Genomic DNA, 15,164 nt, shown 5'->3' on the forward strand with positions numbered 1-15,164 from the left:
TCTGTAGACAATTTTCAAGGCAATAAATGGTTTGATTTCAGTCTCAGGATCAGGGTTCTCTTTCCACATCGTAAACAGTGAAACACAAACCTGAGCTGTATTAACAGAATGCTGAATGAGTGGGGAAAATTGCAGGTGAAATTTGATTAAGCAGCTCACCAGCCTTAATGTCTGTGCCTTCCACAAGTAATACCTGGTTCATTTGCATAGCTTTTTTTTGTGGCAATGCTAGAGAAAAAATTTCTAATATTCTTCTTACTTTTCCCTAATTGCAAAGGTATAATTTGATCAAGAAAGAATTGGCCACTTATGAAAAGACAAATAGCCAATAGCTACAAGGTCTAGACATTTTCCTATTAGACATTATTGGCTTGACATGGTCCAATACCACCTTGGGACACAGAAATTGTCCTTGGTGTGCAATGCATCAATGTCTGCAGTCTTTTTCTTGCCCAACAGCCCTTCCACACCACCTCAAATGATGCTCCACACTGATCCTGGGAAACACCCACAGGCTAAGGTGGAGAAGGAAAAAATAGATCAAGTATCTCTCAGCACTTTTCACTCTTTTCAGTTCCTGTCATCTGCTGCATTTTATCTAAAACGCTGCAAATTTCAGATTTCAATTATTAAATCCAAAAAGGAATGTGATGGAGGGCAAAATTTGTGTCAACAGATTTTCCCAGTACTTGATTATGTAACATCTCATAGATGTATGAGTACAAGGTAAATAAATTGTGGGATTTAAAAAAATATATATATAAATTTAAAAAGACACTTTAAACACAATTCCTCACCTCCAGAGTAAAGAAGTGCCATTTACAGTTAAAAAATTCTGAAAACAAAAGCTTCAACACTGAAGGGCTCATTTCAAAGGCATGAATGTTCATATTTTATTTAAAATACATGTTAAAATTCTGCAGAATGCATAATTTTTTTAAAAAACAATAAACTCAATTATGAAGATAGCAAGGACAAATTTAAAATTAAAAAAACCCCAAACCTAGTCCTGCTACCTGGTTCATTGCAATTTAATGAAATCTTATCATAAGTTTTTGTTGCCTAGTATATATACATAACAACATGAATTACTTTCAGATGCTCCATTTTCAAAACTCCAAACACATTGGCTAAGCATGAATTATTCATTTAATTCTACCTCTTAACATAATTATTTGCATGGCAAGTTATGAAGAATAGGAATTGCCTAGGTGCTATTTTCCTCCTTGACTCAGAAATATTCCTTTGAATATCCAGGGTAATTTTAGGCTTGATAATATTTTTAAGAGCCACCATTTTCATTAATTAAATAAATGTTACAAAAAGACAAGTCTAATGAGAGAGCATATGTTGTGAGACAAGTTGAAAGAATAGCTCAGTCATTTCTGTAATCAAGGTTCTTCTCTAATTAGATTTTATACACTATATGCAGTGACAGGGACAGTTATCCAGTAGTATGGATGTAAAAGATACAGTCAGAGAATCATTAGAATAACTATAATGTCTGAATTTATCAAAACTCCTCCAAAACCAAGAGGACAGTGATACATTGCTGCTGCTTGACAATTTCAGGATTTTGAGAAGGAATGGTTTAGTATCATCAGAACCTCCCCAGAGGTTTAGAAAAGAGCTTAGAAACTTTCTGGAAGTTTTAGGCCAACGCAATGACTGCCTCAAAGATCAAACAAGACAGTTTGACAAAACAGACAGATCTTTTAAAACTCAATTCCAACTAAGTTTACAGAACAATGCTTCGTATTTCATAGATTCTGAGTCTGAAATGCTTAAAGAGAAACTCACAGTGGGATAGTACTACCCTGCAAGCCCATCAGTAATCATTGATTTAGGAAACCACCCTTATGTTCTTGTTAATCATTTTGTGAAGTAAATAAAGGCTATTTAGCCACTGCTTTTCTCTAAAACAGTTTTCATACCTCAGCTTTGATTTGGTAAAATTTAGAAATGAACATTTGACATATAAATCTGTCTCCATGCATGGAAGAATTTGAAAAATCATGAAAACATGACAATTCCAGTTTAGACAGAGGCCTGGCATCCCCAAAGTGTTCTGCCAGAAAAAGTAAATGTGCAAATAAGATCCCACTCAACAAAAAACTTGGAAGGTGACAGTAGAAGGAAAGGTGTCTGTTTTGCACTCAAATAATAATATTTATTGCTGAAATATTTTTTGTGAGGCCTCAGAAAACCCTGGTAAGATGGATACCATCATAACCCACTTCATAGGTGACAAATGTAGCAGTTCACTGCTTTATTAAAACATTGATCTTACACTGGAGCTAAGCCAGAATTCAGTGATCATAATCCCACACTTCCACCACCACCACTTCTAGAAAATATCTAACAGTAATGCAGGTCAACATTGCTTGGAGCCATGGTTCATACATTTGAATATGATCACAAATATCTCCTTCAGACAAGACTTAAGAGCTTCTTGGAATGAAAATTGAGACCATTAAACATCCTGGTGAGATACTCCCAGTCATGTTACACTTGAAAGTGAGTGGAAAACCAGGAACAGGAGCAGAAAAGGTGTTGATTTAAATGAAGGTGTCATCCATGGTGTTTTGCATCAAGAGTGACAGCAAAATTACTGAGTGACTTCAGCTTTCATACATTTGGGATGTGTCAGGGTAGGCAATATAACAGAAAAAACATTTGTGCTAGACAGTTTGCACACCAACACTGGAGTTCAATTGAAATCTAAATCAGCAGTACACCTGTCTGGGTTTTTTTTCTGTAATTCTGTTAAGTAGAGGAAAACAGATTTATGATGTCTTATATTTTGGAAGAATCTGGAAACGTTTGTAAAACTACAAATTGCTATTCTTATGGTCAGATACCACAAGCAAATCATAATAAACTTATCACTTATGAAACTCAAAAGGAAACATTCCCTTTTTTTTTTTGGTTAATTTGTGCTGCTAAATCTTTGAAGTGGTATCACAAGGCAAATTTCCATCATTTTGCATTACATTTTCCCATTTTCCATCTCTTTAGCAAATAGGTTTCGTCGCCATGCTTTCCAACCTGCAGCTACACAGTTCTGCAAGATGATTTTTTAAGTATTCCTTAATTTACTATATTAATGCTGAATCAGGGGCTTTCCTAATTTTTTTAAGATTTATAATCATAAGCTTAAAGAAAAAACTACTTCTAAAGGATGAGGGAGGGAATGGGCCTGTTAGCCAGCCTGGGCCCAGCCAACCAGCAGTGTTCTGGGGCCCATCAGAGACTTTTTAGATCTAAATAGTTTCTCCTGCTTGATATAGGTCAAAGGAGTGGTCTTCTTTTGGCCCTCATCTCACAAGACCAAGGAACACTAAGAAGTCAGATATCCTGAGTACTGCCACAGGAAGCTGGAGGAATGAGAGAAATCATAGACACAGCAAAGAAAACTACAAGAGATGAGAGATGTTTGACAAAGAGTATTTTGGGGAAATTTTTCAAGGAGTTCAAGCAGATGAAACAGAGCAGTTTTAGCTTTCATATCAGATCAGCTTTCACAATAAAAAGTGCATAAGACATAAACCTAGATACGAAGCACAGACTTACCACTGAAAATAATAATGAAGTTATATAACTTTTAAAATATGAAAATACACTTCTAACTTTGACTTTTTTCTTCTGATTGTGGTTTCAAGGAAATAATTTTGTCATAATTTAGTTGTAATCCCAGTTTTGCTTCGAAAAATGGCCGGTATGAACTACTTTCTGCATCCTATCTATATTAAAAACAAAACAACACAAAATTCTGCAACCTTTCAGCCACAAAAGATAGGGAGAAAAAGCAACTGCAAAACCTGGTTTTAAGGGTTAGAGTCAAACTTCCAGTATGACACAGAACTGATTGGTCTCAGCCACCTGTATAACTTTGTAAAAACTAATCCCTGAACTTTGATGTCTGAATGTCTTCTGCATGCACATACTGCCAGGATTTTTAACATACAAACCCAATGCTACAAGGATTATCACTTCTGTTCAGAAAGCTGGACAATGCTTGGGAAGTAGCCCTAGGAAGCCTCAGGTCCATACAAAAAAATATTACTTGCTCACATTGTACTAATTTCTCAAAGTAACAAGTTAATGCAACACTTAGCAAAGAAGTAGTTATTCTGCTATTTTTTTTTCAGAGATATGCTACTACTGAACTTTCTTTCAACAACAAGGCACAGTAAAATGGGTGATTATCTTTAGAAAGAAAATTAAAAACAGATTTTTGAGAAACTAGGGAAGACTTACACAATACTTTGCAAATAAACCAGTCCAGATCAGAAGCAATAGCTGCCCTCTGTATGAAGGAGACAACAGGCCTGTATGCCACCTAAAGAGGTATGAAATGTAAATAAATTCACAGCACCCCCTTCTCTTTCCTCCTAGGAACTAAACCCAGTCACTTACTAACCTGTTTGTACTGGTCTTTTCTAGACTCTGGTGGCTTACCAAACTGGCCACACCTGAGCGTGCTCTCCCTTTCACCAGCTGCAGACCTGACCTCCTGATTAGGACACTATTATTTAACAGACAGCCTCAGCATTTGACACAAGGATTTCTATAAACCCAAATTTTATAGAAATCAGTTCAATTGCAAATGACCAGAGGATGGATTTCGAAGGTATTTGGGATTATGAACATAGTTATATATTTAGTGTACTTTCCAAAGCACTTTTCCCCTCCTTCTGTATCATTAAATCAAGCTATCAGCAAAGTCAAGAACTGATGTGTTGTCAACTGCAAACAAGTGATACCAATGAAAGGTCCTTTTCAAGACCTTAAAAGCAAAAAGAGCTCATATTCATTTTACATTGATCTTATAATTCAACAAGAAGGAGCTGATACTTCATGACTTGAGCAAATTTAGTTCATGAAACACTGAAAGAAGAACAGTAATTACAGTAGAAGTGGAAACATACCAATTTCTCTACTTCTCCTTTTCTCCATTTTTTGAATCTAAAAATTCCTGTCACCTGTAATGACAGTTTGTCTAGGAAACTTATTTTCTTCTTCTTTTATCAAATCTATGTGCTAGAGATAAGAAAGTTTGGTCAAATTCAAATGGCCTTACATGTAGAAAAAAATAACTTCACTGATTTCACCATAGTTTCTTTGCTTGTAGGACCTTAGCATTTGGCTTGCAGTAATTTTTCAAGCAGAAACACACATGGAGAAAGGTGATATTATTCAATGCCAAACTCAAAATCTTTGTTTTATCTGTTTTAAAACAGAATAACATGAGATAACTGCTATTAACTTTATCAGCATCTGCAGCCCCATGGCACATAGATAGGAACTCCCAGAGATAATCTTAGAAGTTAAACTTCTGGTGAGAGAACATAAGGAATGATCTGAGGATTGAGTTCATTCCAGTATTAAGTGAAAATCACCACTGATATTTCTTTACTGTTTCAACATTAGCACCAAATAGATGAATAACTAACAACTGTAAATACCATAAAACCTGTACTGAATTAAGAAATGGATTTCTGTGATAGGTGGCAAGGGCAAATCCTGATAAAATTAGGAGCAAATATTCAAACTTGCTCTGGTATAGAATCTTTAAAATGTTTTAGTTCAGCAGGTGAGGGACAAATTGAAAGTGAAAGGCTTGAAATTTATTTTCAGCACATCAAATCCACTGCTGTGTCTCCTTATTTGTGGTATTTTTATTATCTATCTTGCAACAGACACAGATACAGAAGAAAGCCCATTCTAAAAAAAAAACTTATGCCAAATGTATTTTTGTCCAACATAAGGTTTCTGTCATCCAGGTAATAGCACAGCAATAATAACTTAATAATGAATTTGTCCCTTACTGCTCATGACTGGAATTGATGAATTTAAATTGTAGACTTTAAAGAATTAATTTTCAAGAAAAAATGTTTTTTCCTATACTACTACATAATTTATCCCTACTTGAAGTTTTTTATTGTGAAACATTATTTCTTAAATCAAATATTTAGGTATAAAAAGAAATATATTGAATGTTTCTCAGTCTATTTAAATTTTTCCTACCTTTGGATCATTTTCACATTAAGTGGAAGATAAAATTATTATTTGTCCAAGTTTTCTGATTAAGTTTAGTGAGTTATTTCATGGAAAGTATCCTAGAGAAACACTTATGCAAACTGTCTTCTAAATATGTACTATTTAGTTATTAATACTTGTAATTTTTGCCTATACATTGCAAGAATTATCCTGAAGATATATGAAAAGTTGCAAAGCACAGGGAGTTGATGGGCAAAAACAATTAATTAGGAAGTGACCTTTAATATCTAGCAATTATGACCCTCAAAAGAAGCTAAATTTTAACTTCAACATTAATGGAAAAGGCATTGAAATGCAAAGAATTTTCTCATTGCATGCAAGTTTTGCCAAAGGAATGAATGACACAAATAGATACAGAAATCAAACTTGTCTTTTGAATGTCTAGTATTTAATAGTGTGGAATGTTCTCTCATCAAGGTCATCTCACTGCTGTATCAGTGCTGAAGGGGAACATGAGTTAAAATCACCAGTGATGAATGCTGCATCTTTAGATGTTAATAAATGAAAATAAATGTTTGTTAGATTTCCCAGAAGTCAATCACTAGACCAGCACTAGAATACAGATTCAACAGAATGGTAGCTTAATACATCATGCTGAGAAGATTTTTTTTTTACTTATATTTCTCTGTGAATGTGGATAACTTTATTGCATTTTTTTTCCTTTCAAATGCTAGATTCATCAGCACTGTCAGTGTTTCCCACCAGTCACACATCCAATGAATGATATGTCCCTGGTATCCTTTGGGCACAACACAGTCATGTGGGTTGCAATACTGCTATAGGAAACCATACAGTTTCCATTTATGCTCCCTGCCCTTAGAAAAATAATTTTAGTCAGTTTTTTCTTCTTAGCTGTTTTTATTAGTCAATAATAGCAGAATTCTTCTGCTGGTTACCTGTATTTTCTTTCTAAGGTATACTGGGAATTTTAAGAAAGGACTCAGACCTAAACTCCAAAACAATAAAAATTAATGAGTTGAGCAAATTCCTTTCACAGCTATGCTCAGTTCTAGCCCAGGACTTCAGATTTCAGCAACATAAAATTTTATTATACCATTGTAGAAGACCTTTGACATCTGTGGCAATTAACAGTGCTGGTCCCATATTTCTTAGAAATTTTAAAAAGTGTATTCTTAACAGGTGGTGTGAAATTGGAAATTAAAAAAAAAAAAATATATATATATATATATATTATAAGGTCAGCTGCCAGATATAGCCTCATTGCTCCCTCCATCATTTGCACAGTCACCTGGACCACTGGGATACTGTAACTGTGCTTGCAGAGAGCCAGGTTTTCCTGATAGGACTGCAAAATTCAGATCCTGTCAATGTCTGCTGAATGATATGGTACTGACTGCTACACCAGTTGGGCCCAGCTCAACTCTGACTTTTAGATAGAGATCTCCTAACAACAGAACTGGAAAGTCATTGGGCATTCAATGTGTACCAGAAGCTCAAGTTGCACCCCAGGAATTCCTACCCAAAACAAGACAAAGCAACGGGGACATCTCATAGCTCTTCATTTGCTTGCTTGCTGCACAGGAAGAAAGTATGACAGGAAGACCTCAGAGATGGTTCATAAACAGAAATTAAAAAGAAACAAATGAAAGTGATTTTCAATAAATTATCTAAGCCCTCAGATAAGTCACTGACCATCTGGCACTTGGCAAAATCACTTCTGAAACTACTCTAGTGAAGCTGTGGATTGACACACTACATTCTTTCTCTCTTTTGCTTTTAACTGACTCAGAAAACTGAACAGCTTAGAAATTCCGTCACAACAAATGCAACGATGACTCCTATCTTCTTCACCTTCTGAAATTCACTTTTTTTAATAGTACTTCTCAGCAGTTCGCAGTGACATGTTGTAGGTGGGCTAGTAGCTCAGAATAACTTTTACATACCTTCTGATTTCATGAAACATTTGAAATAGAAGCCTGTAGGAGGGAAAACCCTTTCTGGATACATTATTTGCAGGTCATGCTGTATATGCCCCTAATTAGTTGCAAGATGATAGTGTTAACAGTGCTAAAATTAGGGATAACATTTAGGAAAAAAAAAAAAAAAAAGGTCTGCATAAGATATTCAGCAGATTTCCAGAATATCATGTGCTTGGCAGTTGATACCAAGAATACAGCAGATAATTTTAAACATAACCTAAAATTGAATCTGAGCTACAAAAAGAACAATGAAGTAACATACTGTTGTAGACACTTGAAAAAATAATACTATGTTCCCAGCCAGCAGAACAGAATTTTTAGTATTTAAAGTTAGATATGGACAAGTCTGTTCTGAAGATAGAGACTTAATAAAGCACTTAAAATTGATGGAAATTTTCTTTGATGAGTATGACAACACTTGCAATTCTGGGCATTCCTGCTGTCATTTTTCCAGTTTTCCAAAGGCTTTGTGTTGAAAAACATTGTCAAAAATAAAATGAAATCGTCTTTCTGGAAAAGCCTTAAAGGTTGAGTAAGCACCAGAAAAACAAGAATACTGTAGTTGAAATGTATAATGTAAAGATGTAAATACTAATTGAGAATTTGGGATCATGTGATGTAAAAGAATAATCTCCATGAGAAATGTAAAACAATTGTTTTCTTAAATACCTCAAATTTTACGTATTTATAGTATTATATACTTTTAACTTTTAATCAGGCTGGCTGAATTGCTTTCTTGTGTGCGAGCCTTTGACCTTGTAAAGCTGGAATTCCTTCCTACTGTACTTCTGGGCAAGCAGAGTTCCCCTCATAGGCTGCTTCTCCTCTTCTTGCCTGCTTGAGATTTGACTACTGCCCCCCAGCAGCAGCATTTCACTCCTCATCCCTAAAGGATGCACAACCTGACGTGCTCTGGAACCACCACCTGCTGACACTGCAAGTTAATCCTACTCTTATCATCACAGCTGCCTTTGCAAATGTTCTTATAACATGTGACTGCTAGGTTATGTTTCTAGAAAAGGGGCAACAAATGACCTCAAAGTCAGATTCCTGCCGCTGCAAACAAGGCCAGAATGTTTTGGGGTGTTTTAAGTAGGAGCTTTGTAGCATTTTTGTATGTAGGTCACAGTCATATGATTTCAATCAGTTCTCAAACTGGCTTTAGAATTTGAAATAACTTCCTTGTGTAAAACCAGAAAGCAGCAAAACCAGCCTTTCCAGCAAAGAACAAATATCAACGTTTACATAACAGGAATGTAGACCTCAAAAACCACAGAATTTGTAGAGATGAAGCTGTGAATAAAGGTTCCCTACTAACAAAGTATGTCTCTAGTTTTCTTCTACCTATGAGTAAAACTCACCTATTAAGTTAATAATTAGAATCTATCACTGCTACAGTGCTTTATTTGTACACAGTATACAAACATGTCCTATATACATAAATATATACAAAGTATACAATACTTTCTGCTTTATTTGCAAAAAGTAAAATTCAAGACTTGTGAATCAAAGGAAAATAAATCTGTGTGTGAAAAGTCCCTGAGAATCCAAGTTGCTGCCATTTCTTACACTGAGCTATCACTAAGACAGTTGAGACCACATATTTTGTGTTTAATGAAAATTATTCATATAATGATCTGTTAAAGATGTCATAATATCAAATACCTCTTATGGTTCCTAAATATTTTCAGTCATATTGAACCAGAAGAGTAACAAGATATATTTTCATTTAATGGCATCTAGGTATAGTGTGAATACCATTTGGCTGGGAAGCTTGAGTGAAAAGAACAATGCTTCTACTTATTAACATGAGGCTTGTAGACTAAATTTTAAAATCTGATATTCACAAATGATGGTTGACAATGCCTAAATAAACCAATGGGACCTATTCAATCATGTTCCTTTTCTTCCCATTTTACTGGCAAAAATAGTTATCCAGATTTATTGCCAGGGTTGCCTCTAGGACCACAATTATTCCTCACCATCAAATAAAAAAAAAAAACGAAGACAGAAGATGGAAACATTTAAGAAGCAGGTAAATAAAGGAAATAAAACACTATACCAATTCTCTTATAGCTGCCATAGATACATCAAGTGCAGATCTTATATCATTATTTCTTGATTTATATTCTTCATGGCAAACATGAAATTATGTGCTTGTTGTAAGGAACAGCTCATCTAATCATCAAGATCACCTGCATCTCTTAATAGTGCTACCAAACTTAAAGAGGAAATTATTATTTGATTATAAGTGGCAAATCTGCACACAGTAACTCCTGTGATAATGTCAGAGTTTTATTAAGAGGATCCAGCTTGATTTTGAGCCACTGTGATCCTGTGCACAAGAGGAAAATGCAAATGGTTGACTCAAATTTCTCCAGTACTTAGAAACCTGATCTGAGTTAGATCCTTGCCAGTTAATCTGTATTACAACAGCCCCCACAACTGAGAACAAAGTGGAAACTGCAGTTCACGTGTACATAATGAACTGTTTATTTCTTCTGAGATATTGAACTATACTGACAGGAAAATGAGAGGTACAAAGTTTGTGGCAGAAGCAGTAGCACTCAAATTATCTACCAATTAGTAGAGTATCTCCATCTTTGATCCTACGTATTAAAATAATAAACTGGTTATTACCAGATACTTTCCCAGAAGGCAGGGGATTCAAGTTCTATTAATTTTTCTAGTTTTCCCTAATTCAGGCTGGGGATTAGGAACATACTGAAAGCAGTGCTAAAAATCTGTTCTTCCTCAAGTCTAATAATTGTTTAACACACAACAATTACTCACATCACACAGGGCAAATGAAGAATGAGCATCTTGTTCCATCTTGCCCCAAAACACAGTGAGGGGTCTTTTTTAGGTGCTGTAGGTAGAGATCTGTGTATGCAGTAGAAGGTGTTACAGTGCTGAATAAACCAGAGTTTTTAACTTTTTTTTTTCCACTGAAGACAGAGAAAGGGTCTTCCCTGTGCTCTTGGCATTTGTGAATCTAGCTCTTTGTTGCCTCTGCTATTCCTTGAAATGTTTGATAATTTAAGAAAAAAGGGAAACATTTGGGTTACATAAAGATCTTACTGGTACCAATTAAAAATTTCATTTGTATTAGGTAGCTGAACTTAAACCACCACTTATTTGTATATTTCTAGTTGCAAGACCTGTATACAAAGGAGTTCTCCATTCATTGCTGAAAAAAATTAAGAAGTTTAAAAGTATAAGCATAATCTGAAAGTAGAATAGATGAACAGGGGAAAAAAAGTAAATTATTTAATAAAACAATGTTTTATGTTAACTCACATGTTCCTTCATATTCATTATGAATGTTTCATGTTAATATTTATTTAATGTTGGCTGATAAGGTATTTTGATGCCTGTAACTTCTACCAGTATTTATTTTATTGAGACACCTGGCTTGTCATGACAATTTTAGTACTCTATTTCTATTCCCAATGCACATAAACTACATGTTCATTTATAATACTTATATTTATTTATATTATTTTTATCAGGGTGTCTCTTTTTTACAGGTTCTGCCTGCTCTTAAAAAAGCCAACAGAATACTCACAGAAAGACTTGGGAGGAAATTTAGCATTTTTTTCAGTAATACAATTCTGTCAGGGTAGAAAAGTCATGGAATACGTGTGATAGTCTGGCACTTAGACTGAATTTACCTACAATACTTTGTCAGTGCATAGGCAAGTAGGCCAACAAAATGTCTCCAAGGTTAGACACTGGAGACTGTGAAAGACATCTAAAAACTGCTTGAAAATTGGAAAAATCCTGTCCATACTGTGTCAAAACTTCTGAACACTAGAGGTGCATTGCTAGCACAAAGAGAAGCAACTCCAGAGGAAATCTTTTTTTTTTTTTTTTTTCCCTGTTATAAACAAAGCTTCATTTCAAACAATAAAATAAGAAGTGCTACTTGATTTCAACTGGAACTTTCTTGGCAATGTTACAAAACTTTGGGGAATAATAAAGATCCTAAATAAAAAATTAGATACTGGGGAAATGAAGAGTTGAGTGTGGCAGACAGCTTCAGGCCTAGAGACTCCTTTTTCCTTTGCAGGCACATCATGGCAGAATGTCTCATGGATATTACTGGGAATTTCATTTGCAAATGAGTTGTGCAGGTCAGATAATGTAAAATAATAAATATTTTCTTTCAAAGAAATGCAAAATTCTTAAAAAACCACAAAGAGGAGCTACTGATGTTGTAGGTATCCCTTGAATTCCAGTGTAACTAATTAACCAGCTTCATGTTGAAATTGGTATTATTTCACAGTGCGATTTTCTGTGTTCATATCTATACAAGGCAGAGAGAATAACTACCATTTATTAAGGCTATTTAGCTCAATACAGTAGATGAGCTTGGATTAGAGATTATCAACAGAACATTTTTACTATTAAAAAGGTTGCTATTTACCTTTTCAGCTTCCCTCCTACCAGTTTATGTAATATAATATCTAAAAATGCTACCTTAGGCCATCTGTTCTTATTCCTATTTCAAGAACATTTTTTTGTCCTGTTTCATTCCCCTTGTTTAACCCCTCTTAGCTGTACTGCAGCTGGTCCTGTGACATTTTGCTACAGGGAAAATCCATGTTTATTTCCCTACAATGCAATAGACCAAATAAAACACTGAATATACAAATTCTGGAAAACACAAGACTTTAGAAAAAGAGAGCTCTATAAAACCCAAACCTCTCTGCTAATAAACAACAGAACCTAAATGTTAGTGAGCATCTGTAAGGAATGTTACCACCCAGAACAAGTATTATAATTGGCCTCTAGTCACTACAAAGGTATAGAAAACACACTGCCCAGATCAACAAATAGAATAAAGAAAAAATTATTTAATTACACTAAAAAGATGAATGGGGACAGAACTAGAACTCTGTGAAGTTCTACAGCTTACTGGTTTATTCACTGCCAAAAGGAGAACAGAAGTGACAAGAAATATTCACGCATGTGGATGGCATTTCAAGCAAAACAAAAAGGAGAATATTCTATCTTGCTTTAAGTGGCAAAAAACCTGGCCTAAACTTGGCTGGCATTACCTCTGGGGATTGGATGCCAAGAATTTCCCAGCTGCTCAAGCAAATCTCCGTCTATACTTTGAAGCAATGTAAAAGAACCAGGGTTAGGAACATGTTCTGACAGAGCACATCTGAAAATTCAGTTAAACCATCCATAAACAAAATGGAAGGAACTACACAAATGTTGTTATATATAAATAACTCTGGGTCCTCGTGCAGTCATCTGTCTGTTTAAAAAAGCCTAATTTATTTGTTTTCCCAGGATTTCCTTTCACAGATGCTGCACAGAGATTTTTTTTCCTATTTCTTTCTGCAGGATTGTGACTGCAATTTCCATCAGGGAGGATTATTTTGAGAAATAGTCTCCCCATCTGTTGTCTCTTTTAAACAGTGTTAAGTAGTAATTTTTGTCCTTAGGAACACTATCCACATATTCCATTACCACTACACAACAGCAGCCTGGAATGGACACCTAGGAAGTGAGACTGAGTGGAGCAGTCTCCAAGAGTGATGTTTAGCTGAAATTATGGTTTTACATTCAGGTAGACAACAATATTCATAAAAACAAAGAGGGCAGAGATTTCCTCATTCTCACCCTTCAGGGAGAAACTGTTCAAGAACTGCTGGGGTAGCTGCCTGGTGAAGTGTCAACTTCAAAGATGAACTCTGGGTGAGCTTATCTATTTCAAAATTGGAAAGATAAAAAATCCACATGTAAAAAATATTTCAGAGCCAGCAGGACAATCAGTTTTACAACAATTTAAAATAGAATAATTTTTTTATTTCCCATATCTCCACAGAGGTCTGTAAAATTTCAGTTTTGAATCTAAACTTGTGAGGTTTTCTACACCTCCCTGTGCTTTTCCCAGAATCTGTTTCACAGACCTTGATGAATAATACATAAATAAATATATATTTTTCTGGTGGTTATGGAAACATGCTACCTCAGAGGTCTAGAGAGCTGCTTCCTCAGTATTGCTCTGAAATAGCTTAGTTAAGTTAGAATAACTGAGTTAAGAAGCATCTCTGAAAAAAAGGAACCATTTCATGTCCTTTGGAACTCTAGTTTGGATAACAGCACAACTGCTGAACATCCAGATGTAAAGGCAGCAGGTTAGACTTGATCCCTGCATTCACTCTGACATCACTGTTCTGGACATCATCTGACAAACATGAAAGAGAACAGTCCATTACTTTCTTGGCTGCTTCTTTGGGAAAAGTACAAGAAATTAAATCAATATTTGCTGAATGGAAAAGATGAAATGTTTCAGGAAAACAAATCTTGGCTTACAGCTTCTGAGACACTATTCTAAAGAAAGAGGGATGTGTAACATTTAAGCAATAGTTAAAAAGTGATGGAAAGCCTCCTTTTAAATGTTTCTTGCACTATCTGTTCAGTAGTGGATTCACAACTGTGTCAGGAGACTCACTTAATTTTCATGTGGATAAATTTTCAGATTCTCTCATTTTAATTTCTACTTAATTCTATGTATCTGAGTTACCATATGATCAGGAATATTAAAAATGAAGCTCCCATAGCAACTGGTTTAATTCTGCTTAGTCTTGTTTTGCTTTCTTTTTTATTATTATATTAATGATATAATGATATATTAATTTATATTATATTAATAATCATTTTAGTCCAGCCCCCTGACATAATAGTAGCACATCTCAGAGCCTTCAGATTTCAGACTAGGCTTAACTGTGATTATCACATGACCAATTTTTAATAAGAAAATTATTGTTAAATAATTACCATTGATAATAATAATAATTAGTATCATAACCTGATTAGAAATTATTCTGTTTTGTATGTTTAAATCTATTTGAACTTACTTTTTTTTTTTTTTTAGTTATTTTTGCTTTAAAATGCAGTTTAATTTACTAAAGTTCTAATGGGATTGTGTTGAAACATGAACTCATTAGTTGTAACAGCCCCTCTGGTAATAAAGCCTGTACTATAAAAGAAGTATTGAACTAAACTTGCTACCTTTGAAAATAAAGGCAATTTAAATTCTTTTTTTAGTTTTTCTTTTACCAGGAGAAGGTGCACAAAACATCCAGCATAGGAAGCAGGTACAAATCAATAAATGAAAAAAAAAGAAAAAAAAAAAGCAGC

Source organism: Calypte anna, chromosome 13 (genome assembly GCF_003957555.1).
Source record: "Calypte anna isolate BGI_N300 chromosome 13, bCalAnn1_v1.p, whole genome shotgun sequence".
NCBI lineage: Eukaryota > Metazoa > Chordata > Aves > Apodiformes > Trochilidae > Calypte > Calypte anna.